The 25,392-nt window shown below is 44.6% G+C and overlaps 14 non-coding genes and 1 pseudogene across 14 annotated transcripts; all 15 read left to right on the top strand.

The window, feature by feature from the left end:
- Positions 1-500: 500 nt before the first annotated feature.
- On the top strand, positions 501-691 carry LOC141202473 (U2 spliceosomal RNA). The gene has a single exon (XR_012273745.1). It is a non-coding gene; the product is annotated as a U2 spliceosomal RNA (small nuclear RNA).
- A 1,105-nt stretch (positions 692-1,796) lies between these two features.
- On the top strand, positions 1,797-1,985 carry LOC141202470 (U2 spliceosomal RNA). Its single transcript, XR_012273742.1, has one exon. It is a non-coding gene; the product is annotated as a U2 spliceosomal RNA (small nuclear RNA).
- Positions 1,986-3,100: 1,115 nt separating this feature from the next.
- LOC141201887 (U2 spliceosomal RNA) lies at positions 3,101-3,291 on the top strand. The gene has a single exon (XR_012273178.1). It is a non-coding gene; the product is annotated as a U2 spliceosomal RNA (small nuclear RNA).
- Positions 3,292-4,406: 1,115 nt separating this feature from the next.
- Positions 4,407-4,597, top strand: LOC141201888 (U2 spliceosomal RNA). The gene has a single exon (XR_012273179.1). It is a non-coding gene; the product is annotated as a U2 spliceosomal RNA (small nuclear RNA).
- A 6,231-nt stretch (positions 4,598-10,828) lies between these two features.
- On the top strand, positions 10,829-11,004 carry LOC141202529 (U2 spliceosomal RNA; annotated as a pseudogene).
- A 1,115-nt stretch (positions 11,005-12,119) lies between these two features.
- LOC141201889 (U2 spliceosomal RNA) lies at positions 12,120-12,310 on the top strand. The gene has a single exon (XR_012273180.1). It is a non-coding gene; the product is annotated as a U2 spliceosomal RNA (small nuclear RNA).
- Positions 12,311-13,425: 1,115 nt separating this feature from the next.
- On the top strand, positions 13,426-13,616 carry LOC141201891 (U2 spliceosomal RNA). The gene has a single exon (XR_012273182.1). It is a non-coding gene; the product is annotated as a U2 spliceosomal RNA (small nuclear RNA).
- A 1,111-nt stretch (positions 13,617-14,727) lies between these two features.
- Positions 14,728-14,918, top strand: LOC141201892 (U2 spliceosomal RNA). The gene has a single exon (XR_012273183.1). It is a non-coding gene; the product is annotated as a U2 spliceosomal RNA (small nuclear RNA).
- Positions 14,919-16,033: 1,115 nt separating this feature from the next.
- On the top strand, positions 16,034-16,224 carry LOC141201893 (U2 spliceosomal RNA). Its single transcript, XR_012273184.1, has one exon. It is a non-coding gene; the product is annotated as a U2 spliceosomal RNA (small nuclear RNA).
- Positions 16,225-18,217: 1,993 nt separating this feature from the next.
- LOC141202510 (U2 spliceosomal RNA) lies at positions 18,218-18,400 on the top strand. Its single transcript, XR_012273781.1, has one exon. It is a non-coding gene; the product is annotated as a U2 spliceosomal RNA (small nuclear RNA).
- Positions 18,401-19,515: 1,115 nt separating this feature from the next.
- Positions 19,516-19,706, top strand: LOC141201894 (U2 spliceosomal RNA). Its single transcript, XR_012273185.1, has one exon. It is a non-coding gene; the product is annotated as a U2 spliceosomal RNA (small nuclear RNA).
- Positions 19,707-20,821: 1,115 nt separating this feature from the next.
- Positions 20,822-21,012, top strand: LOC141201895 (U2 spliceosomal RNA). Its single transcript, XR_012273186.1, has one exon. It is a non-coding gene; the product is annotated as a U2 spliceosomal RNA (small nuclear RNA).
- A 1,115-nt stretch (positions 21,013-22,127) lies between these two features.
- LOC141201896 (U2 spliceosomal RNA) lies at positions 22,128-22,318 on the top strand. The gene has a single exon (XR_012273187.1). It is a non-coding gene; the product is annotated as a U2 spliceosomal RNA (small nuclear RNA).
- Positions 22,319-23,433: 1,115 nt separating this feature from the next.
- On the top strand, positions 23,434-23,624 carry LOC141201897 (U2 spliceosomal RNA). The gene has a single exon (XR_012273188.1). It is a non-coding gene; the product is annotated as a U2 spliceosomal RNA (small nuclear RNA).
- Positions 23,625-24,739: 1,115 nt separating this feature from the next.
- LOC141201898 (U2 spliceosomal RNA) lies at positions 24,740-24,930 on the top strand. Its single transcript, XR_012273189.1, has one exon. It is a non-coding gene; the product is annotated as a U2 spliceosomal RNA (small nuclear RNA).
- Positions 24,931-25,392: the final 462 nt, after the last annotated feature.

A 25,392-nucleotide genomic window follows, 5' to 3' on the forward strand; every position in this document is an offset into this window, starting at 1 on the left:
CGGTCTCTGTGAGCTTCTCAGCGACATTCAGCCAGCCAGGTATCCTGCCTGCAGTAGATGGAATGTGGCAAGGAACGCTGGCTGCGCGTGTCATAATAGGCTCTGAGCCTTTATATACCTGTGCACAGCAGCAGCCACCTTCAGTCTGCTGCTGGACAGCCAGCAGCAGCAGCAGCAGGAGAGGTATGTAATCAGGAGCTTCCTGCTAAGGGTAGACAGCTGCTCGTTCCACCCCACCCCCGCCTTAATTGGTTCTCCTCCCTTCCAACGGTGTTGAGGCGGGTGGGAACAGCAGGGGTTGAAGGTGCTGTGTTTAAAGAGGTGGAGTTATGCAGATCTAAAACGCGTGGATTGCAGCAGGCAGCAAGCCGAAAAGTGCAGGCATGTAAGGGATATAGAGGTTGACAACATGTCTTCTTAACGGGAGTCAGGAGCTCATCTCCACAAATGGACTTTTCAGGATCCTTGGGTGGCTCCGTAGTTTGAAACCAATTCTGGTTATCGCTTCTCGGCCTTTTGGCTAAGATCAAGTGTAGTATCTGTTCTTATCAGTTTATAACTTGATACGTCCCCTATCTGGGCACCATATATTAAATGGATTTTTAGAACAGGGAGATGGAAAAAGAGCTTGCTCTGTCCACTCCACGCATTGACCTGGTATTGCAGTATCTCCAGGACCGGTGCACCCCTTCTTTAATGCAGTTTCTAAAATCAGAAAGAATTGAATTCAATGTTTTTGTTCATTTTGCTTGTTTGTCGGATTTTGGGATGGACTCTTTGGCTTTGCTTTTCTTCTCCTCATTGGATTTTCATGTTCAAAGTTGCAGAAGCCAGATTACAAGCTCATTTTGGTTCAACTTCAGCAACTGTGCATTGCATTGCCATGTATGTGATGCAATGCTATCTTTCTCGCTCTCCCTTTTTACTTCCTTTTGGTTAAACAGACATATTAGCAAGCAATTTTGGAGCTTTCACCTAAATAACTACAGGTGGTGAGATAAGCTGCACAATATAATGACCTTTCAGTATATTGTTGCACACACACCATCTATTTAGCAAATGCCCTTGTTATCAACAGCAGCCTTTTAAACTCACCTGAGCTAACAGGTATGTGCGCTGGTTACTCTGCTGCGCTTAAAATTTCTTTTTGGTTTGCTACAATGCCTTTTCTGAAACGTTGTCTCCTTCTGCTGGAACACTGACTTCTTTCATTTAATGCCTGCAGACTATAAAAGAGAACCCAACCCAAAAAGTTTGGTTGATTATCTGTGGTATTCTGTTAAACTGTTGCTTATGGCGGTCTCTGTGAGCTTCTCAGCGACATTCAGCAGCCAGGTATCCTGCCTGCAGTAGATGGAATGTGGCAATGGAACGCTGGCTGCGCGTGTCATAATAGGCTCTGAGCCTTTATATACCTGTGCACAGCAGCAGCCACCTTCAGTCTGCTGCTGGACAGCCAGCAGCAGCAGCAGCAGGAGAGGTATGTAATCAGGAGCCCTCCTGCTAAGGGTAAACAGCTGCTCGTTCCACCCCACCCCCCGCCTAATTGGTTCTCCTCCCTTCCAACGGTGTTGAGCGGGTGGGAACAGCAGGGGGTGAAGGTGCTGTGTTAAAAGAGGTGGAGTTATGCAGATCTAAAACGCGTGGATTGCAGCAGCAGCAAGCCGAAAAGTGCAGGCATGTAAGGGTTCTAGAGGTTGACAACATGTCTTCTTAACGGGAGTCCAGGAGCTCATCTCCACAAATGGACTTTCAGGATCCTTGGGTGGCTCCGTAGTTTGAAACCAATTCTGGTTATCGCTTCTCGGCCTTTTGGCTAAGATCAAGTGTAGTATCTGTTCTTATCAGTTTAATATCTATACGTCCCCATCTGGGGACCATATATTAAATGGATTTTTAGAACAGGGAGATGGAAAAAGAGCTTGCTCTGTCCACTCCACGCATTGACCTGGTATTGCAGTATCTCCAGGACCGGTGCACCCCTTCTTTAATGCAGTTTCTAAAATCAGAAAGAATTGAATTCAATGTTTTTTGTTCATTTTGCTTGTTTGTTGGATTTTGGGATGGACTCTTTGGCTTTGCTTTTCTTCTCCTCATTGGATTTTTCATGTTCAAAGTTGCAGAAGCCAGATTACAAGCTCATTTTGGTTCAACTTCAGCAACTGTGCATTGCATTGCCATGTAATGTGATGCAATGCTATCTTTCTAGCTCTCCCTTTTTACTTCCTTTTGGATAAACAGACATATTAGGCAAGCATTTTGGAGCTTTCACCTAAATAACTACAGGTGGTGAGATAAGCTGCACAATATAATTGACCTTTCAGTATATTGTTGCACACACACCATCTATTTAGCAAATGCCCTTGTTATCAACAGCAGCCTTTTAAACTCACCTGAGCTAACAGGTATGTGCGCTGGTTACTCTGCTGCGCTTAAAATTTCTTTTTTGGTTTGCTACAATGCCTTTTCTGAAACGTTGTCTCCTTCTGCTGGAACACTGACTTCTTTCATTTAATGCCTGCAGACTATAAAAGAGAACCCAACCCAAAAAGTTTGGTTGATTAGTCTGTGGCATTCTGTTAAACTGTTGCTTATGGCGGTCTCTGTGAGCTTCTCAGCGACATTCAGCCAGCCAGGTATCCTGCCTGCAGTAGATGGAATGTGGCAATGGAACGCTGGCTGCGCGTGTCATAATAGGCTCTGAGCCTTTATATACCTGTGCACAGCAGCAGCCACCTTCAGTCTGCTGCTGGACAGCCAGCAGCAGCAGCAGCAGGAGAGGTATGTAATCAGGAGCCCTCCTGCTAAGGGTAGACAGCTGCTCGTTCCACCCCACCCCCCGCCTTAATTGGTTCTCCTCCCTTCCAACGGTGTTGAGGCGGGTGGGAACAGCAGGGGGTGAAGGTGCTGTGTTTAAAGAGGTGGAGTTATGCAGATCTAAAACGCGTGGATTGCAGCAGCAGCAAGCCGAAAAGTGCAGGCATGTAAGGGATCTAGAGGTTGACAACATGTCTTCTTAACGGGAGTCCAGGAGCTCATCTCCACAAATGGACTTTTCAGGATCCTTGGGTGGCTCCGTAGTTTGAAACCAATTCTGGTTATCGCTTCTCGGCCTTTTGGCTAAGATCAAGTGTAGTATCTGTTCTTATCAGTTTAATATCTGATACGTCCCCTATCTGGGGACCATATATTAAATGGATTTTTAGAACAGGGAGATGGAAAAAGAGCTTGCTCTGTCCACTCCACGCATTGACCTGGTATTGCAGTATCTCCAGGACCGGTGCACCCCTTCTTTAATGCAGTTTCTAAAATCAGAAAGAATTGAATTCAATGTTTTTTGTTCATTTTGCTTGTTTGTCGGATTTTGGGATGGACTCTTTGGCTTTGCTTTTCTTCTCCTCATTGGATTTTTCATGTTCAAAGTTGCAGAAGCCAGATTACAAGCTCATTTTGGTTCAACTTCAGCAACTGTGCATTGCATTGCCATGTAATGTGATGCAATGCTATCTTTCTAGCTCTCCCTTTTTACTTCCTTTTGGATAAACAGACATATTAGGCAAGCATTTTGGAGCTTTCACCTGAATAACTACAGGTGGTGAGATAAGCTGCACAATATAATTGACCTTTCAGTATATTGTTGCACACACACCATCTATTTAGCAAATGCCCTTGTTATCAACAGCAGCCTTTTAAACTCACCTGAGCTAACAGGTATGTGCGCTGGTTACTCTGCTGCGCTTAAAATTTCTTTTTTGGTTTGCTACAATGCCTTTTCTGAAACGTTGTCTCCTTCTGCTGGAACACTGACTTCTTTCATTTAATGCCTGCAGACTATAAAAGAGAACCCAACCCAAAAAGTTTGGTTGATTAGTCTGTGGCATTCTGTTAAACTGTTGCTTATGGCGGTCTCTGTGAGCTTCTCAGCGACATTCAGCCAGCCAGGTATCCTGCCTGCAGTAGATGGAATGTGGCAATGGAACGCTGGCTGCGCGTGTCATAATAGGCTCTGAGCCTTTATATACCTGTGCACAGCAGCAGCCACCTTCAGTCTGCTGCTGGACAGCCAGCAGCAGCAGCAGCAGGAGAGGTATGTAATCAGGAGCCCTCCTGCTAAGGGTAGACAGCTGCTCGTTCCACCCCACCCCCCGCCTTAATTGGTTCTCCTCCCTTCCAACGGTGTTGAGGCGGGTGGGAACAGCAGGGGGTGAAGGTGCTGTGTTTAAAGAGGTGGAGTTATGCAGATCTAAAACGCGTGGATTGCAGCAGCAGCAAGCCGAAAAGTGCAGGCATGTAAGGGATCTAGAGGTTGACAACATGTCTTCTTAACGGGAGTCCAGGAGCTCATCTCCACAAATGGACTTTTCAGGATCCTTGGGTGGCTCCGTAGTTTGAAACCAATTCTGGTTATCGCTTCTCGGCCTTTTGGCTAAGATCAAGTGTAGTATCTGTTCTTATCAGTTTAATATCTGATACGTCCCCTATCTGGGGACCATATATTAAATGGATTTTTAGAACAGGGAGATGGAAAAAGAGCTTGCTCTGTCCACTCCACGCATTGACCTGGTATTGCAGTATCTCCAGGACCGGTGCACCCCTTCTTTAATGCAGTTTCTAAAATCAGAAAGAATTGAATTCAATGTTTTTTGTTCATTTTGCTTGTTTGTCGGATTTTGGGATGGACTCTTTGGCTTTGCTTTTCTTCTCCTCATTGGATTTTTCATGTTCAAAGTTGCAGAAGCCAGATTACAAGCTCATTTTGGTTCAACTTCAGCAACTGTGCATTGCATTGCCATGTAATGTGATGCAATGCTATCTTTCTAGCTCTCCCTTTTTACTTCCTTTTGGATAAACAGACATATTAGGCAAGCATTTTGGAGCTTTCACCTAAATAACTACAGGTGGTGAGATAAGCTGCACAATATAATTGACCTTTCAGTATATTGTTGCACACACACCATCTATTTAGCAAATGCCCTTGTTATCAACAGCAGCCTTTTAAACTCACCTGAGCTAACAGGTATGTGCGCTGGTTACTCTGCTGCGCTTAAAATTTCTTTTTTGGTTTGCTACAATGCCTTTTCTGAAACGTTGTCTCCTTCTGCTGGAACACTGACTTCTTTCATTTAATGCCTGCAGACTATAAAAGAGAACCCAACCCAAAAAGTTTGGTTGATTAGTCTGTGGCATTCTGTTAAACTGTTGCTTATGGCGGTCTCTGTGAGCTTCTCAGCGACATTCAGCCAGCCAGGTATCCTGCCTGCAGTAGATGGAATGTGGCAATGGAACGCTGGCTGCGCGTGTCATAATAGGCTCTGAGCCTTTATATACCTGTGCACAGCAGCAGCCACCTTCAGTCTGCTGCTGGACAGCCAGCAGCAGCAGCAGCAGGAGAGGTATGTAATCAGGAGCCCTCCTGCTAAGGGTAGACAGCTGCTCGTTCCACCCCACCCCCCGCCTTAATTGGTTCTCCTCCCTTCCAACGGTGTTGAGGCGGGTGGAAACAGCAGGGGGTGAAGGTGCTGTGTTTAAAGAGGTGGAGTTATGCAGATCTAAAACGCGTGGATTGCAGCAGCAGCAAGCCGAAAAGTGCAGGCATGTAAGGGATCTAGAGGTTGACAACATGTCTTCTTAACGGGAGTCCAGGAGCTCATCTCCACAAATGGACTTTTCAGGATCCTTGGGTGGCTCCGTAGTTTGAAACCAATTCTGGTTATCGCTTCTCGGCCTTTTTGCTAAGATACCACATCTTGCCAGAAGGATTCTAAGCCAATCGTGCCCTTGGCCTTGAGGCATCGGCGGTGTAAAAGCCGTCTTAAGCCTCATGCTGCTTTAGGGGGCAGATACGCAAAGAAACCAAGAAGGCGATCGACCCTATCTACCTTTTGAAGATGGCATCAGCAGTAGCGGCCGCAGTGCGCTATGCCAGAGCTGGTGACCTTCGCATCAAGAACTCTTTCAAGATCGAAGTGGACGATGCATCCAAGGAGAAGTTGACCTTGAAGTTTTTCGTGAGGAGAGTGCTGCTGGAGATCCTAGGAGTAAAGAGGGAAGACATCCTGGCCCTTCAAGATCGCCCCGGTTCCTTCACTTTGACTCTGGAGTCGGAGTATGCGTGCCAGAACCTCTTCCGCCAGATTCACCTGCACCTTTCAGATGAGGATCTTAAAGGACTCACCTTTGTCATCCTTTACTCCGGTGGAGAGAAGCCGCTCGTGGTTCAGATGAGCAACCCTCATGTTCCCTTAGTTAATATTATTTGCTTTCTTCAAAACTATTTCCCAGAACTGCGGTATTCCCACAAGGTCATGAATGAGGAAAACCTCTGGACGGGAAAGCATAAATTTTTTGTTAAATTTTGTGAAGATCCAAATGGCATTGGTGGTCAGCGTCATCCTCCGTCAAGTTTCCTGATCGGTAGGGAGCGGGGGCGCCTCTTCTACCCGGACATGCCCCTCTTCTGCCGGAAATGCATGTGTTTCGGTCACACTTATGAGAACTGCAAGGAGGAGGTGGCAATCTGTAAGAAGTGCTACAAGCATGGACATGCCACAATGGACTGTACCAATGAGATGGTGTGCAACATCTGCCGGGTCCCAGGTCACTCCTTCCGGGAGTGTCCTTTGAAGAAAAAGGCGGAAACCTATGCTGAAACGCTGGCAAAGCAACCTGCCCGTGTGCCTCCATCTGCTCCCGGGGGGCAGAGGCAACCCTCTGCTGTTCCTGCTCCTGCGGGTGCGTCTACAGCGCGGGGGCAGTCTTCTAGCTCTCCAGTACCTGCTCCACAGACCAAGCCTGCTAGTACATCAGGTGGTACGTCTGCACCTGCTGCACAGAGGAAGCCAACCAACCCTCCTGCTCCTGCTGCTAAGGGGGGTCCCACCGGTGCTCCTGTATCTACTGTGCGAACACAACCCCCTGTAGGCGGGTCCACAAGCACTTCAGTGCCTGCTGCGCAGGGAAAACCTGCCAGTTCTCCTATTCCTGCTGCGCATAAGCCCACGTCTATGCAGAAACCTCCAGCTGAGAAACCTGTCCGTCCTGAGAGGAGGGAAGCTTCATCTAAGGACTGGGCTGCTGATTCTGATCCGGGTGATATGGTGGTGGAGGGGAGTCCCTCTGCTGAAATCGGGACATTTAGCTCGGAGGAAGAAGCAATGGAGCTGGAAACTCGTAGGAAAAGGAAAACAGATGATAGGTCTGATGAGAATGTGGCCAGGGAGACTTCCAAGAAGTGTCCATTAAAACCAAGTCTTCTGCAATACAAGCCAATGGCTCCCGCTGCCCCTCCTGAGGAGCCAAGGCCTTCAGACCCTATAAACATTTCTTTTTCGGACTCAGAAGTGCAGAGCCCGTTAACATCGGTGGGCTTTATGTCTGATTCTGACAGTAGTGTGACCTGAACTATCCTATCATGACCTCATCAATTAAAGTAGCCTCGCTCAATGTGAGGAGTATAAGGGGCTCTACAAGAAGGGCTGCTTTGTTTTCCTACCTGTCAACAGTGGACTGTGATGTCTTTTGTTTGCAAGAATGTAACATTGACTTTGATATGAATTATGAAGATTTAAGAAAAGATTGGCCTCATGGGCCCTCTATCTGGTCCGGAGATAATGAAAATCGTTCCTCTGGCATTGGAGTGCTGTTTAGGTCGCATGACTTTAAAATCAACTCTTTTGTGGACATTTCTTCTGGACGTGCTCTTTTCTTAAATATTAGTTTTAAAGGTGTGGACTTTAGACTTTTGAACATTTATGCTTCTCCGGTGAAGGAAGAGAGACATCAGTTGTTTGAAGATGTGCAATATTACCTACCTGGTTCATCGCCTCTGATGTTCTGTGGGGATTTCAATTGTGTCTTGCCTGGTGAAGGGAGAAGCGGGAGTTCCACCGTTCCTAAAAAAGACAAAACAGAGAAACAACTAAAGGATTTGTTAACTGATTTTTTTCTTAGAGACTCCTGGAAAGAGATCCGTAGTAATGATCCCGGTTATACTTGGGAGAACTCTTCTTCTAAATCTCGTATTGATTTTATTTTCATGTCCCAATATGTGAATGTCAAATCTGTTGTCTTAATCCCAAACATTTTTTCAGATCATAAGATGTTGCTATCAGAGTTAGAATTACCTGGGCTTGTCAAGGCAAGAGGAGTTTGGAGGCTAAATACAACATTGTTACAAGATCCTAAGGTAAGAACAGATTTTAAAGCGTTTTTTAATTATTTAAGAACAAAACAACAAAAATTTTTAACTCTGCTAGAATGGTGGGAATACAGCAAGATGAAGATAAAAAGTTTTTTTATCAAGGTCAGCATAGCCAATGCAAGAGAAAAGTCCGCTTGGCATAAAAGGCTTATTACTAAATTGCAGACCTGTTATCAACTAAGAGATGTGGGACTTGAAATGGACGATTTAATTGAAGCAACAAAAAAAGAAATTAAAAAGAGTATAGAGTCGAAGGGTAAGGAAATAATTTATAACTCAAAAATTGAAGTGATGGAGAAAAATGAAAAGTGCTCAAGATTTTTTTTAAAAAAAGTAGTTGCTGCTAAGGAAATGATAACAGAATTAGAGGGTGAAACTACAACTGAAGGTATGCTCAACCAAGCTCACCAGTTTTATCAGCAGCTTTTTAATGAGAAAACTATAGACCAGTCTTTTACTGAAGATGCCCTTAATTCATTAAAAAATAGTCTGAGCCGCGAAGACCAAGAATTGTTATGCACTGAAGTCACCTTGTCGGAAGTAGATGCTGCTATCAAAAGTTTTTCCTATGGGAAAACCCCTGGTTCTGACGGTTTGCCTGTTGAATTTTATCGTGAATTTTGGAATTTTTTAAAACCCGACTTGTTTTTAGTAATCAAAGAAGCTTTTAAGTGTGATATCCTGCCTATATCTTGGAGAAGTGGTCTGGTCTCCCTGATTTTTAAAAAAGGAGCCAAATCCCATCTGGCAAACTGGAGACCAATCACACTGTTGAATGTTGATTACAAGTTGATGTCCAAAATTTTAGTGAACCGTTTTAAAAAAGTTTTATCCAAAGTTATTTATGAAGACCAGGTATGTGGGGTGCCAGGAAGAGGAGTTGCGGAGCATCTCAATACCATCCGCGATGTCATATGGTACCAGCAATCCAGGAAGCAAGACTTAGCAATTTTATCGTTGGATTTTCAAAAGGCTTTTGATCGTGTCTCTCATTGTTTTTTATGGTTGGTTTTAAAAAAAATGGGCTTCCCTGAAATTTTTATCAAGCAAGTGGCACTTTTATATAAGAACTCTTTTAGTAAAATTTTAATCAATGGATTTTTGTCTAATGAAGTGTTTTTGCATTCAGGTGTGAAGCAAGGCTGCCCTTTGTCCCCAGTGCTATTTATATGTGCAATAGAGCCTCTTTTATCTATGCTACGAGAGGATAAAGTGATTAAAGGTGTCCCTATCCCTGGAGGACATGGAAGAGATGTGAAGGTAATGGGCTACATGGATGATATTACTATTTTTTGTTCATCACCTGCCGCTCTCAGGAGAGCTATAAGAACGACCAATTTTTTTTGTGAAGCCTCAGGTTTTAAGTTAAACATTGAGAAATGTGATTGTTTTGTCCGTGGCAATTGGGCGGATGTGTCCATCCCTGATCTCCCGATGCAGTCAGAGAAGATTAAAATTCTGGGCGTGATTTTTGATCGACAGAATGATGGAATGAAGAGCTGGGATGGAGTAAGGGACAAAATACAAAAGAAGATTGACTTTTGGAAATTAAGAAAATTAACAATCGAAGGTAAAGTTTTAATTATTAAGGCCCTTCTGCTTCCTGTCATGTTATATCTCAGTTATGTTTATCCCCCAAGTGACCTTACAGCGAGAAGATTACAGAGAATGCTGTTTGAATTTGTGTGGAACTCTAAGTTCGAAAAGGTGAAGAGAGAAACAATGTACAAGATGCACCACCTTGGTGGTAAGGATGTTCCCAACGTCAAACTGTTTTTATACTCCAAGTTTTTTAGCCTCTGTTTTAAATATATGTTTGCTTCAAGCCCTTGGGCACATTTTTTAAGATATGCAGCTGGCCACATTTTTAGGAGGCGAAAGTGGATATCCATTTCTTTAACAAGCCCAGTGTTGTTATCCCATCCACAACAATATGCCATCCTGGAGAAAGTTATCAGATTATATGGCCTAGATTCTTTTGAGATGGAGACATTGAAGAATGCAAGGAAGCTGCTGCAGCAATTAAAAAAGAAAGAAACTTTGACGCCCATAAGCCATTATTCATATAGCAGAGTCACTAAAATATGGAATTTAACAAATGCACCTTACCTGATGAATCAACATAAAGACTTAGCTTGGATGATTGTGCAGGAATGTTTACCGACTCGTGATTTCCAGTATAAAAGAAGACTTAGCACTATACAAACCTGCCCGAGGCATCAGTGCAATAATGATGAGACTACTATGCACCTTATTTGGAATTGTGATTTTGCACAGCAAGTGTGGAAAGACTGTGGTGAGCTTTTAAAATTTTTATCTGGTCTTAATTTTTTAAGCCATGAAGTGGTTTTATATGGGATTTTACCAAACATGACGAAAGAAAAAGAGAGAGTTTTATGGTGCACTTTGAGTTGTGTTAAAAGTGCTCTATGGAAGACCAGAAACATATTGTTGTTTAAAAGAGACTATATAGAAGTCAAGGATTGTATAAGACTGGCATTAAGTGAAATTTATATGTACTACCTAATGGATATGAAGAAGCTTGGAAAGAAAAGAGCCCTGAGTATATGGAACTATCACCTATGGAAGATGTTATTTTAAAGCTCTGAAGAAAAGATAAAGACTACGATATTTTAAATATAAACGCAAAATCTGTTCTTATCAGTTTAATATCTGATACGTCCCCTATCTGGGGACCATATATTAAATGGATTTTTAGAACAGGGAGATGGAAAAAGAGCTTGCTCTGTCCACTCCACGCATTGACCTGGTATTGCAGTATCTCCAGGACCGGTGCACCCCTTCTTTAATGCAGTTTCTAAAATCAGAAAGAATTGAATTCAATGTTTTTTGTTCATTTTGCTTGTTTGTCGGATTTTGGGATGGACTCTTTGGCTTTGCTTTTCTTCTCCTCATTGGATTTTTCATGTTCAAAGTTGCAGAAGCCAGATTACAAGCTCATTTTGGTTCAACTTCAGCAACTGTGCATTGCATTGCCATGTAATGTGATGCAATGCTATCTTTCTAGCTCTCCCTTTTTACTTCCTTTTGGATAAACAGACATATTAGGCAAGCATTTTGGAGCTTTCACCTAAATAACTACAGGTGGTGAGATAAGCTGCACAATATAATTGACCTTTCAGTATATTGTTGCACACACACCATCTATTTAGCAAATGCCCTTGTTATCAACAGCAGCCTTTTAAACTCACCTGAGCTAACAGGTATGTGCGCTGGTTACTCTGCTGCGCTTAAAATTTCTTTTTTGGTTTGCTACAATGCCTTTTCTGAAACGTTGTCTCCTTCTGCTGGAACACTGACTTCTTTCATTTAATGCCTGCAGACTATAAAAGAGAACCCAACCCAAAAAGTTTGGTTGATTAGTCTGTGGCATTCTGTTAAACTGTTGCTTATGGCGGTCTCTGTGAGCTTCTCAGCGACATTCAGCCAGCCAGGTATCCTGCCTGCAGTAGATGGAATGTGGCAATGGAACGCTGGCTGCGCGTGTCATAATAGGCTCTGAGCCTTTATATACCTGTGCACAGCAGCAGCCACCTTCAGTCTGCTGCTGGACAGCCAGCAGCAGCAGCAGCAGGAGAGGTATGTAATCAGGAGCCCTCCTGCTAAGGGTAGACAGCTGCTCGTTCCACCCCACCCCCCGCCTTAATTGGTTCTCCTCCCTTCCAACGGTGTTGAGGCGGGTGGGAACAGCAGGGGGTGAAGGTGCTGTGTTTAAAGAGGTGGAGTTATGCAGATCTAAAACGCGTGGATTGCAGCAGCAGCAAGCCGAAAAGTGCAGGCATGTAAGGGATCTAGAGGTTGACAACATGTCTTCTTAACGGGAGTCCAGGAGCTCATCTCCACAAATGGACTTTTCAGGATCCTTGGGTGGCTCCGTAGTTTGAAACCAATTCTGGTTATCGCTTCTCGGCCTTTTGGCTAAGATCAAGTGTAGTATCTGTTCTTATCAGTTTAATATCTGATACGTCCCCTATCTGGGGACCATATATTAAATGGATTTTTAGAACAGGGAGATGGAAAAAGAGCTTGCTCTGTCCACTCCACGCATTGACCTGGTATTGCAGTATCTCCAGGACCGGTGCACCCCTTCTTTAATGCAGTTTCTAAAATCAGAAAGAATTGAATTCAATGTTTTTTGTTCATTTTGCTTGTTTGTCGGATTTTGGGATGGACTCTTTGGCTTTGCTTTTCTTCTCCTCATTGGATTTTTCATGTTCAAAGTTGCAGAAGCCAGATTACAAGCTCATTTTGGTTCAACTTCAGCAACTGTGCATTGCATTGCCATGTAATGTGATGCAATGCTATCTTTCTAGCTCTCCCTTTTTACTTCCTTTTGGATAAACAGACATATTAGGCAAGCATTTTGGAGCTTTCACCTAAATAACTACAGGTGGTGAGATAAGCTGCACAATATAATTGACCTTTCAGTATATTGTTGCACACACACCATCTATTTAGCAAATGCCCTTGTTATCAACAGCAGCCTTTTAAACTCACCTGAGCTAACAGGTATGTGCGCTGGTTACTCTGCTGCGCTTAAAATTTCTTTTTTGGTTTGCTACAATGCCTTTTCTGAAACGTTGTCTCCTTCTGCTGGAACACTGACTTCTTTCATTTAATGCCTGCAGACTATAAAAGAGAACCCAACCCAAAAAGTTTGGTTGATTAGTCTGTGGCATTCTGTTAAACTGTTGCTTATGGCGGTCTCTGTGAGCTTCTCAGCGACATTCAGCCAGCCAGGTATCCTGCCTGCAGTAGATGGAATGTGGCAATGGAACGCTGGCTGCGCGTGTCATAATAGGCTCTGAGCCTTTATATACCTGTGCACAGCAGCAGCCACCTTCAGTCTGCTGCTGGACAGCCAGCAGCAGCAGCAGCAGGAGAGGTATGTAATCAGGAGCCCTCCTGCTAAGGGTAGACAGCTGCTCGTTCCACCCCACCCCCCGCCTTAATTGGTTCTCCTCCCTTCCAACGGTGTTGAGGCGGGTGGGAACAGCAGGGGGTGAAGGTGCTGTGTTTAAAGAGGTGGAGTTATGCAGATCTAAAACGCGTGGATTGCAGCAGCAGCAAGCCGAAAAGTGCAGGCATGTAAGGGATCTAGAGGTTGACAACATGTCTTCTTAACGGGAGTCCAGGAGCTCATCTCCACAAATGGACTTTTCAGGATCCTTGGGTGGCTCCGTAGTTTGAAACCAATTCTGGTTATCGCTTCTCGGCCTTTTGGCTAAGATCAAGTGTAGTATCTGTTCTTATCAGTTTAATATCTGATACGTCCCCTATCTGGGGACCATATATTAAATGGATTTTTAGAACAGGGAGATGGAAAAAGAGCTTGCTCTGTCCACTCCACGCATTGACCTGGTATTGCAGTATCTCCAGGACCGGTGCACCCCTTCTTTAATGCAGTTTCTAAAATCAGAAAGAATTGAATTCAATGTTTTTTGTTCATTTTGCTTGTTTGTCGGATTTTGGGATGGACTCTTTGGCTTTGCTTTTCTTCTCCTCATTGGATTTTTCATGTTCAAAGTTGCAGAAGCCAGATTACAAGCTCATTTTGGTTCAACTTCAGCAACTGTGCATTGCATTGCCATGTAATGTGATGCAATGCTATCTTTCTAGCTCTCCCTTTTTACTTCCTTTTGGATAAACAGACATATTAGGCAAGCATTTTGGAGCTTTCACCTAAATAACTACAGGTGGTGAGATAAGCTGCACAATATAATTGACCTTTCAGTATATTGTTGCACACACACCATCTATTTAGCAAATGCCCTTGTTATCAACAGCAGCCTTTTAAACTCACCTGAGCTAACAGGTATGTGCGCTGGTTACTCTGCTGCGCTTAAAATTTCTTTTTGGTTTGCTACAATGCCTTTTCTGAAACGTTGTCTCCTTCTGCTGGAACACTGACTTCTTTCATTTAATGCCTGCAGACTATAAAAGAGAACCCAACCCAAAAAGTTTGGTTGATTAGTCTGTGGCATTCTGTTAAACTGTTGCTTATGGCGGTCTCTGTGAGCTTCTCAGCGACATTCAGCCAGCCAGGTATCCTGCCTGCAGTAGATGGAATGTGGCAATGGAACGCTGGCTGCGCGTGTCATAATAGGCTCTGAGCCTTTATATACCTGTGCACAGCAGCAGCCACTTTCAGTCTGCTGCTGGACAGCCAGCAGCAGCAGCAGGAAAGGTATGTAATCAGGAGCCCTCCTGCTAAGGGTAGACAGCTGCTCGTTCCACCCCACCCCCCGCCTTAATTGGTTCTCCTCCCTTCCAACGGTGTTGAGGCGGGTGGGAACAGCAGGGGGTGAAGGTGCTGTGTTTAAAGAGGTGGAGTTATGCAGATCTAAAACGCGTGGATTGCAGCAGCAGCAAGCCGAAAAGTGCAGGCATGTAAGGGATCTAGAGGTTGACAACATGTCTTCTTAACGGGAGTCCAGGAGCTCATCTCCACAAATGGACTTTTCAGGATCCTTGGGTGGCTCCGTAGTTTGAAACCAATTCTGGTTATCGCTTCTCGGCCTTTTGGCTAAGATCAAGTGTAGTATCTGTTCTTATCAGTTTAATATCTGATACGTCCCCTATCTGGGGACCATATATTAAATGGATTTTTAGAACAGGGAGATGGAAAAAGAGCTTGCTCTGTCCACTCCACGCATTGACCTGGTATTGCAGTATCTCCAGGACCGGTGCACCCCTTCTTTAATGCAGTTTCTAAAATCAGAAAGAATTGAATTCAATGTTTTTTGTTCATTTTGCTTGTTTGTCGGATTTTGGGATGGACTCTTTGGCTTTGCTTTTCTTCTCCTCATTGGATTTTTCATGTTCAAAGTTGCAGAAGCCAGATTACAAGCTCATTTTGGTTCAACTTCAGCAACTGTGCATTGCATTGCCATGTAATGTGATGCAATGCTATCTTTCTAGCTCTCCCTTTTTACTTCCTTTTGGATAAACAGACATATTAGGCAAGCATTTTGGAGCTTTCACCTAAATAACTACAGGTGGTGAGATAAGCTGCACAATATAATTGACCTTTCAGTATATTGTTGCACACACACCATCTATTTAGCAAATGCCCTTGTTATCAACAGCAGCCTTTTAAACTCACCTGAGCTAACAGGTATGTGCGCTGGTTACTCTGCTGCGCTTAAAATTTCTTTTTTGGTTTGCTACAATGCCTTTTCTGAAACGTTGTCTCCTTCTGCTGGAACACTGACTTCTTTCATTTAATGCCTGCAGACTATAAAAGAGAACCCAACCCAAAAAGTTTGGTTGATTAGTCTGTGGCATTCTGTTAAACTGTTGCTTATGGCGGTCTCTGTGAGCTTCTCAGCGACATTCAGCCAGCCAGGTATCCTGCCTGCAGTAGATGGAATGTGGCAATGGAACGCTGGCTGCGCGTGTCATAATAGGCTCTGAGCCTTTATATACCTGTGCACAGCAGCAGCCACCTTCAGTCTGCTGCTGGACAGCCAGCAGCAGCAGCAGCAGGAGAGGTATGTAATCAGGAGCCCTCCTGCTAAGGGTAGACAGCTGCTCGTTCCACCCCACCCCCCGCCTTAATTGGTTCTCCTCCCTTCCAACGGTGTTGAGGCGGGTGGGAACAGCAGGGGGTGAAGGTGCTGTGTTTAAAGAGGTGGAGTTATGCAGATCTAAAACGCGTGGATTGCAGCAGCAGCAAGCCGAAAAGTGCAGGCATGTAAGGGATCTAGAGGTTGACAACATGTCTTCTTAACGGGAGTCCAGGAGCTCATCTCCACAAATGGACTTTTCAGGATCCTTGGGTGGCTCCGTAGTTTGAAACCAATTCTGGTTATCGCTTCTCGGCCTTTTGGCTAAGATCAAGTGTAGTATCTGTTCTTATCAGTTTAATATCTGATACGTCCCCTATCTGGGGACCATATATTAAATGGATTTTTAGAACAGGGAGATGGAAAAAGAGCTTGCTCTGTCCACTCCACGCATTGACCTGGTATTGCAGTATCTCCAGGACCGGTGCACCCCTTCTTTAATGCAGTTTCTAAAATCAGAAAGAATTGAATTCAATGTTTTTTGTTCATTTTGCTTGTTTGTCGGATTTTGGGATGGACTCTTTGGCTTTGCTTTTCTTCTCCTCATTGGATTTTTCATGTTCAAAGTTGCAGAAGCCAGATTACAAGCTCATTTTGGTTCAACTTCAGCAACTGTGCATTGCATTGCCATGTAATGTGATGCAATGCTATCTTTCTAGCTCTCCCTTTTTACTTCCTTTTGGATAAACAGACATATTAGGCAAGCATTTTGGAGCTTTCACCTAAATAACTACAGGTGGTGAGATAAGCTGCACAATATAATTGACCTTTCAGTATATTGTTGCACACACACCATCTATTTAGCAAATGCCCTTGTTATCAACAGCAGCCTTTTAAACTCACCTGAGCTAACAGGTATGTGCGCTGGTTACTCTGCTGCGCTTAAAATTTCTTTTTTGGTTTGCTACAATGCCTTTTCTGAAACGTTGTCTCCTTCTGCTGGAACACTGACTTCTTTCATTTAATGCCTGCAGACTATAAAAGAGAACCCAACCCAAAAAGTTTGGTTGATTAGTCTGTGGCATTCTGTTAAACTGTTGCTTATGGCGGTCTCTGTGAGCTTCTCAGCGACATTCAGCCAGCCAGGTATCCTGCCTGCAGTAGATGGAATGTGGCAATGGAACGCTGGCTGCGCGTGTCATAATAGGCTCTGAGCCTTTATATACCTGTGCACAGCAGCAGCCACCTTCAGTCTGCTGCTGGACAGCCAGCAGCAGCAGCAGGAGAGGTATGTAATCAGGAGCCCTCCTGCTAAGGGTAGACAGCTGCTCGTTCCACCCCACCCCCCGCCTTAATTGGTTCTCCTCCCTTCCAACGGTGTTGAGGCGGGTGGGAACAGCAGGGGGTGAAGGTGCTGTGTTTAAAGAGGTGGAGTTATGCAGATCTAAAACGCGTGGATTGCAGCAGCAGCAAGCCGAAAAGTGCAGGCATGTAAGGGATCTAGAGGTTGACAACATGTCTTCTTAACGGGAGTCCAGGAGCTCATCTCCACAAATGGACTTTTCAGGATCCTTGGGTGGCTCCGTAGTTTGAAACCAATTCTGGTTATCGCTTCTCGGCCTTTTGGCTAAGATCAAGTGTAGTGTCTTTCGAAAAGGCGGTTTTGGATGTTGGCCGCCCTAGTAGATTGATACATTATGCACACTGGGGTTTAGGCGCTTGTTAGTACGCCAGGTGGCTAATATAGTCATCTGGTGGAAAGCATGGCCCCCCAGGATCGACGCCATTGGGCCGGGGAAGATCGAAAGCCCGAAGTGTGAAGTGCCCCAGGAGTGGTGACCCTGGGGTGCCTTAACTCACTGGGATTGGGAACCCCACTTGAGTTTATGGCACATTTGCACAAGCACTTCAAATTTTCTTTCTTCGCACACACCCTTATTCCGGGCCTTCTGGCCTTAGGATGGGGAATTTTTCAATTCCCGGTCGAAGGTCCGGGCAGTATTATACTGTGAAACCTTCACTATTTATTTAATTTCTTTGTCTCTGTGTGTCCACTTATTCACGTGTGTCACGTCCCACTAGGATTTTGTCGGGATGCGGTTCCCTTACGGGTTCCTCTCTTGGCAGGTCTAGTGGGGGAGTGTGTGGCCATCAGGTTCCGCTCCCCCCTGAAACCCCCTGGCTCTCCTCTTTCGGGAGGAGAGCGTTGTTGGCTCCCCTCTTCCGGGAGGGGAGCACAGTCTTTGGCTCCCAGTGCCTTGCTCGGGTGAGAACTCGGGCAGGTGCTGGGGGTAAGATTGGGTCGCCTCTGGGTTCGGTTGGAGGTGGCTTTTTGTCCCTGTTCCTCGCTGTGGCCTTTTGGCTCGGAGGGACGGGGAATGGTTTGGGGGACCCTTCTCCTTTTGGAGAGGGTTTCAAGAAGACCAGCATCCTAGTGCACTTTTTTTGTGGCACTTGTCACTTTTTCAAGCGCACTCGGGTTTTGTACATGAATTCGGGCTTTCGATAAAAAAAAAAATCTGTTCTTATCAGTTTAATATCTGATACGTCCCCTATCTGGGGACCATATATTAAATGGATTTTTAGAACAGGGAGATGGAAAAAGAGCTTGCTCTGTCCACTCCACGCATTGACCTGGTATTGCAGTATCTCCAGGACCGGTGCACCCCTTCTTTAATGCAGTTTCTAAAATCAGAAAGAATTGAATTCAATGTTTTTTGTTCATTTTGCTTGTTTGTCGGATTTTGGGATGGACTCTTTGGCTTTGCTTTTCTTCTCCTCATTGGATTTTTCATGTTCAAAGTTGCAGAAGCCAGATTACAAGCTCATTTTGGTTCAACTTCAGCAACTGTGCATTGCATTGCCATGTAATGTGATGCAATGCTATCTTTCTAGCTCTCCCTTTTTACTTCCTTTTGGATAAACAGACATATTAGGCAAGCATTTTGGAGCTTTCACCTAAATAACTACAGGTGGTGAGATAAGCTGCACAATATAATTGACCTTTCAGTATATTGTTGCACACACACCATCTATTTAGCAAATGCCCTTGTTATCAACAGCAGCCTTTTAAACTCACCTGAGCTAACAGGTATGTGCGCTGGTTACTCTGCTGCGCTTAAAATTTCTTTTTTGGTTTGCTACAATGCCTTTTCTGAAACGTTGTCTCCTTCTGCTGGAACACTGACTTCTTTCATTTAATGCCTGCAGACTATAAAAGAGAACCCAACCCAAAAAGTTTGGTTGATTAGTCTGTGGCATTCTGTTAAACTGTTGCTTATGGCGGTCTCTGTGAGCTTCTCAGCGACATTCAGCCAGCCAGGTATCCTGCCTGCAGTAGATGGAATGTGGCAATGGAACGCTGGCTGCGCGTGTCATAATAGGCTCTGAGCCTTTATATACCTGTGCACAGCAGCAGCCACCTTCAGTCTGCTGCTGGACAGCCAGCAGCAGCAGCAGCAGGAGAGGTATGTAATCAGGAGCCCTCCTGCTAAGGGTAGACAGCTGCTCGTTCCACCCCACCCTCCGCCTTAATTGGTTCTCCTCCCTTCCAACGGTGTTGAGGCGGGTGGGAACAGCAGGGGGTGAAGGTGCTGTGTTTAAAGAGGTGGAGTTATGCAGATCTAAAACGCGTGGATTGCAGCAGCAGCAAGCCGAAAAGTGCAGGCATGTAAGGGATCTAGAGGTTGACAACATGTCTTCTTAACGGGAGTCCAGGAGCTCATCTCCACAAATGGACTTTTCAGGATCCTTGGGTGGCTCCGTAGTTTGAAACCAATTCTGGTTATCGCTTCTCGGCCTTTTGGCTAAGATCAAGTGTAGTATCTGTTCTTATCAGTTTAATATCTGATACGTCCCCTATCTGGGGACCATATATTAAATGGATTTTTAGAACAGGGAGATGGAAAAAGAGCTTGCTCTGTCCACTCCACGCATTGACCTGGTATTGCAGTATCTCCAGGACCGGTGCACCCCTTCTTTAATGCAGTTTCTAAAATCAGAAAGAATTGAATTCAATGTTTTTTGTTCATTTTGCTTGTTTGTCGGATTTTGGGATGGACTCTTTGGCTTTGCTTTTCTTCTCCTCATTGGATTTTTCATGTTCAAAGTTGCAGAAGCCAGATTACAAGCTCATTTTGGTTCAACTTCAGCAACTGTGCATTGCATTGCCATGTAATGTGATGCAATGCTATCTTTCTAGCTCTCCCTTTTTACTTCCTTTTGGATAAACAGACATATTAGGCAAGCATTTTGGAGCTTTCACCTAAATAACTACAGGTGGTGAGATAAGCTGCACAATATAATTGACCTTTCAGTATATTGTTGCACACACACCATCTATTTAGCAAATGCCCTTGTTATCAACAGCAGCCTTTTAAACTCACCTGAGCTAACAGGTATGTGCGCTGGTTACTCTGCTGCGCTTAAAATTTCTTTTTTGGTTTGCTACAATGCCTTTTCTGAAACGTTGTCTCCTTCTGCTGGAACACTGACTTCTTTCATTTAATGCCTGCAGACTATAAAAGAGAACCCAACCCAAAAAGTTTGGTTGATTAGTCTGTGGCATTCTGTTAAACTGTTGCTTATGGCGGTCTCTGTGAGCTTCTCAGCGACATTCAGCCAGCCAGGTATCCTGCCTGCAGTAGATGGAATGTGGCAATGGAACGCTGGCTGCGCGTGTCATAATAGGCTCTGAGCCTTTATATACCTGTGCACAGCAGCAGCCACCTTCAGTCTGCTGCTGGACAGCCAGCAGCAGCAGCAGCAGGAGAGGTATGTAATCAGGAGCCCTCCTGCTAAGGGTAGACAGCTGCTCGTTCCACCCCACCCCCCGCCTTAATTGGTTCTCCTCCCTTCCAACGGTGTTGAGGCGGGTGGGAACAGCAGGGGGTGAAGGTGCTGTGTTTAAAGAGGTGGAGTTATGCAGATCTAAAACGCGTGGATTGCAACAGCAGCAAGCCGAAAAGTGCAGGCATGTAAGGGATCTAGAGGTTGACAACATGTCTTCTTAACGGGAGTCCAGGAGCTCATCTCCACAAATGGACTTTTCAGGATCCTTGGGTGGCTCCGTAGTTTGAAACCAATTCTGGTTATCGCTTCTCGGCCTTTTGGCTAAGATCAAGTGTAGTATCTGTTCTTATCAGTTTAATATCTGATACGTCCCCTATCTGGGGACCATATATTAAATGGATTTTTAGAACAGGGAGATGGAAAAAGAGCTTGCTCTGTCCACTCCACGCATTGACCTGGTATTGCAGTATCTCCAGGACCGGTGCACCCCTTCTTTAATGCAGTTTCTATAATCAGAAAGAATTGAATTCAATGTTTTTTGTTCATTTTGCTTGTTTGTCGGATTTTGGGATGGACTCTTTGGCTTTGCTTTTCTTCTCCTCATTGGATTATTCATGTTCAAAGTTGCAGAAGCCAGATTACAAGCTCATTTTGGTTCAACTTCAGCAACTGTGCATTGCATTGCCATGTAATGTGATGCAATGCTATCTTTCTAGCTCTCCCTTTTTACTTCCTTTTGGATAAACAGACATATTAGGCAAGCATTTTGGAGCTTTCACCTAAATAACTACAGGTGGTGAGATAAGCTGCACAATATAATTGACCTTTCAGTATATTGTTGCACACACACCATCTATTTAGCAAATGCCCTTGTTATCAACAGCAGCCTTTTAAACTCACCTGAGCTAACAGGTATGTGCGCTGGTTACTCTGCTGCGCTTAAAATTTCTTTTTTGGTTTGCTACAATGCCTTTTCTGAAACGTTGTCTCCTTCTGCTGGAACACTGACTTCTTTCATTTAATGCCTGCAGACTATAAAAGAGAACCCAACCCAAAAAGTTTGGTTGATTAGTCTGTGGCATTCTGTTAAACTGTTGCTTATGGCGGTCTCTGTGAGCTTCTCAGCGACATTCAGCCAGCCAGGTATCCTGCCTGCAGTAGATGGAATGTGGCAATGGAACGCTGGCTGCGCGTGTCATAATAGGCTCTGAGCCTTTATATACCTGTGCACAGCAGCAGCCACCTTCAGTCTGCTGCTGGACAGCCAGCAGCAGCAGCAGCAGGAGAGGTATGTAATCAGGAGCCCTCCTGCTAAGGGTAGACAGCAGCTCGTTCCACCCCACCCCCCGCCTTAATTGGTTCTCCTCCCTTCCAACGGTGTTGAGGCGGGTGGGAACAGCAGGGGGTGAAGGTGCTGTGTTTAAAGAGGTGGAGTTATGCAGAACTAAAACGCGTCGATTGCAGCAGCAGCAAGCCGAAAAGTGCAGGCATGTAAGGGATCTAGAGGTTGACAACATGTCTTCTTAACGGGAGTCCAGGAGCTCATCTCCACAAATGTACTTTTCAGGATCCTTGGGTGGCTCCGTAGTTTGAAACCAATTCTGGTTATCGCTTCTCGGCCTTTTGGCTAAGATCAAGTGTAGTATCTGTTCTTATCAGTTTAATATCTGATACGTCCCCTATCTGGGGACCATATATTAAATGGATTTTTAGAACAGGGAGATGGAAAAAGAGCTTGCTCTGTCCACTCCACGCATTGACCTGGTATTGCAGTATCTCCAGGACCGGTGCACCCCTTCTTTAATGCAGTTTCTAAAATCAGAAAGAATTGAATTCAATGTTTTTTGTTCATTTTGCTTGTTTGTCGGATTTTGGGATGGACTCTTTGGCTTTGCTTTTCTTCTCCTCATTGGATTTTTCATGTTCAAAGTTGCAGAAGCCAGATTACAAGCTCATTTTGGTTCAACTTCAGCAACTGTGCATTGCATTGCCATGTAATGTGATGCAATGCTATCTTTCTAGCTCTCCCTTTTTACTTCCTTTTGGATAAACAGACATATTAGGCAAGCATTTTGGAGATTTCACCTAAATAACTACAGGTGGTGAGATAAGCTGCACAATATAATTGACCTTTCAGTATATTGTTGCACACACACCATCTATTTAGCAAATGCCCTTGTTATCAACAGCAGCCTTTTAAACTCACCTGAGCTAACAGGTATGTGCGCTGGTTACTCTGCTGCGCTTAAAATTTCTTTTTTGGTTTGCTACAATGCCTTTTCTGAAACGTTGTCTCCTTCTGCTGGAACACTGACTTCTTTCATTTAATGCCTGCAGACTATAAAAGAGAACCCAACCCAAAAAGTTTGGTTGATTAGTCTGTGGCATTCTGTTAAACTGTTGCTTATGGCGGTCTCTGTGAGCTTCTCAGCAACATTCAGCCAGCCAGGTATCCTGCCTGCAGTAGATGGAATGTGGCAATGGAACGCTGGCTGCGCGTGTCATAATAGGCTCTGAGCCTTTATATACCTGTGCACAGCAGCAGCCACCTTCAGTCTGCTGCTGGACAGCCAGCAGCAGCAGCAGCAGGAGAGGTATGTAATCAGGAGCCCTCCTGCTAAGGGTAGACAGCTGCTCGTTCCACCCCACCCCCCGCCTTAATTGGTTCTCCTCCCTTCCAACGGTGTTGAGGCGGGTGGGAACAGCAGGGGGTGAAGGTGCTGTGTTTAAAGAGGTGGAGTTATGCAGATCTAAAACGCGTGGATTGCAGCAGCAGCAAGCCGAAAAGTGCAGGCATGTAAGGGATCTAGAGGTTGACAACATGTCTTCTTAACGGGAGTCCAGGAGCTCATCTCCACAAATGAACTTTTCAGGATCCTTGGGTGGCTCCGTAGTTTGAAACCAATTCTGGTTATCGCTTCTCGGCCTTTTGGCTAAGATCAAGTGTAGTATCTGTTCTTATCAGTTTAATATCTGATACGTCCCCTATCTGGGGACCATATATTAAATGGATTTTTAGAACAGGGAGATGGAAAAAGAGCTTGCTCTGTCCACTCCACGCATTGACCTGGTATTGCAGTATCTCCAGGACCGGTGCACCCCTTCTTTAATGCAGTTTCTAAAATCAGAAAGAATTGAATTCAATGTTTTTTGTTCATTTTGCTTGTTTGTCGGATTTTGGGATGGACTCTTTGGCTTTGCTTTTCTTCTCCTCATTGGATTATTCATGTTCAAAGTTGCAGAAGCCAGATTACAAGCTCATTTTGGTTCAACTTCAGCAACTGTGCATTGCATTGCCATGTAATGTGATGCAATGCTATCTTTCTAGCTCTCCCTTTTTACTTCCTTTTGGATAAACAGACATATTAGGCAAGCATTTTGGAGCTTTCACCTAAATAACTACAGGTGGTGAGATAAGCTGCACAATATAATTGACCTTTCAGTATATTGTTGCACACACACCATCTATTTAGCAAATGCCCTTGTTATCAACAGCAGCCTTTTAAACTCACCTGAGCTAACAGGTATGTGCGCTGGTTACTCTGCTGCGCTTAAAATTTCTTTTTTGGTTTGCTACAATGCCTTTTCTGAAACGTTGTCTCCTTCTGCTGGAACACTGACTTCTTTCATTTAATGCCTGCAGACTATAAAAGAGAACCCAACCCAAAAAGTTTGGTTGATTAGTCTGTGGCATTCTGTTAAACTGTTGCTTATGGCGGTCTCTGTGAGCTTCTCAGCGACATTCAGCCAGCCAGGTATCCTGCCTGCAGTAGATGGAATGTGGCAATGGAACGCTGGCTGCGCGTGTCATAATAGGCTCTGAGCCTTTATATACCTGTGCACAGCAGCAGCCACCTTCAGTCTGCTGCTGGACAGCCAGCAGCAGCAGCAGCAGGAGAGGTATGTAATCAGGAGCCCTCCTGCTAAGGGTAGACAGCAGCTCGTTCCACCCCACCCCCCGCCTTAATTGGTTCTCCTCCCTTCCAACGGTGTTGAGGCGGGTGGGAACAGCAGGGGGTGAAGGTGCTGTGTTTAAAGAGGTGGAGTTATGCAGAACTAAAACGCGTCGATTGCAGCAGCAGCAAGCCGAAAAGTGCAGGCATGTAAGGGATCTAGAGGTTGACAACATGTCTTCTTAACGGGAGTCCAGGAGCTCATCTCCACAAATGTACTTTTCAGGATCCTTGGGTGGCTCCGTAGTTTGAAACCAATTCTGGTTATCGCTTCTCGGCCTTTTGGCTAAGATCAAGTGTAGTATCTGTTCTTATCAGTTTAATATCTGATACGTCCCCTATCTGGGGACCATATATTAAATGGATTTTTAGAACAGGGAGATGGAAAAAGAGCTTGCTCTGTCCACTCCACGCATTGACCTGGTATTGCAGTATCTCCAGGACCGGTGCACCCCTTCTTTAATGCAGTTTCTAAAATCAGAAAGAATTGAATTCAATGTTTTTTGTTCATTTTGCTTGTTTGTCGGATTTTGGGATGGACTCTTTGGCTTTGCTTTTCTTCTCCTCATTGGATTTTTCATGTTCAAAGTTGCAGAAGCCAGATTACAAGCTCATTTTGGTTCAACTTCAGCAACTGTGCATTGCATTGCCATGTAATGTGATGCAATGCTATCTTTCTAGCTCTCCCTTTTTACTTCCTTTTGGATAAACAGACATATTAGGCAAGCATTTTGGAGATTTCACCTAAATAACTACAGGTGGTGAGATAAGCTGCACAATATAATTGACCTTTCAGTATATTGTTGCACACACACCATCTATTTAGCAAATGCCCTTGTTATCAACAGCAGCCTTTTAAACTCACCTGAGCTAACAGGTATGTGCGCTGGTTACTCTGCTGCGCTTAAAATTTCTTTTT

Source organism: Phyllobates terribilis, unplaced genomic scaffold (assembly GCF_046119375.1).
Source record: "Phyllobates terribilis strain yellow unplaced genomic scaffold, ASM4611937v1 Scaffold_123__1_contigs__length_5148117, whole genome shotgun sequence".
Lineage (NCBI taxonomy): Eukaryota > Metazoa > Chordata > Amphibia > Anura > Dendrobatidae > Phyllobates > Phyllobates terribilis.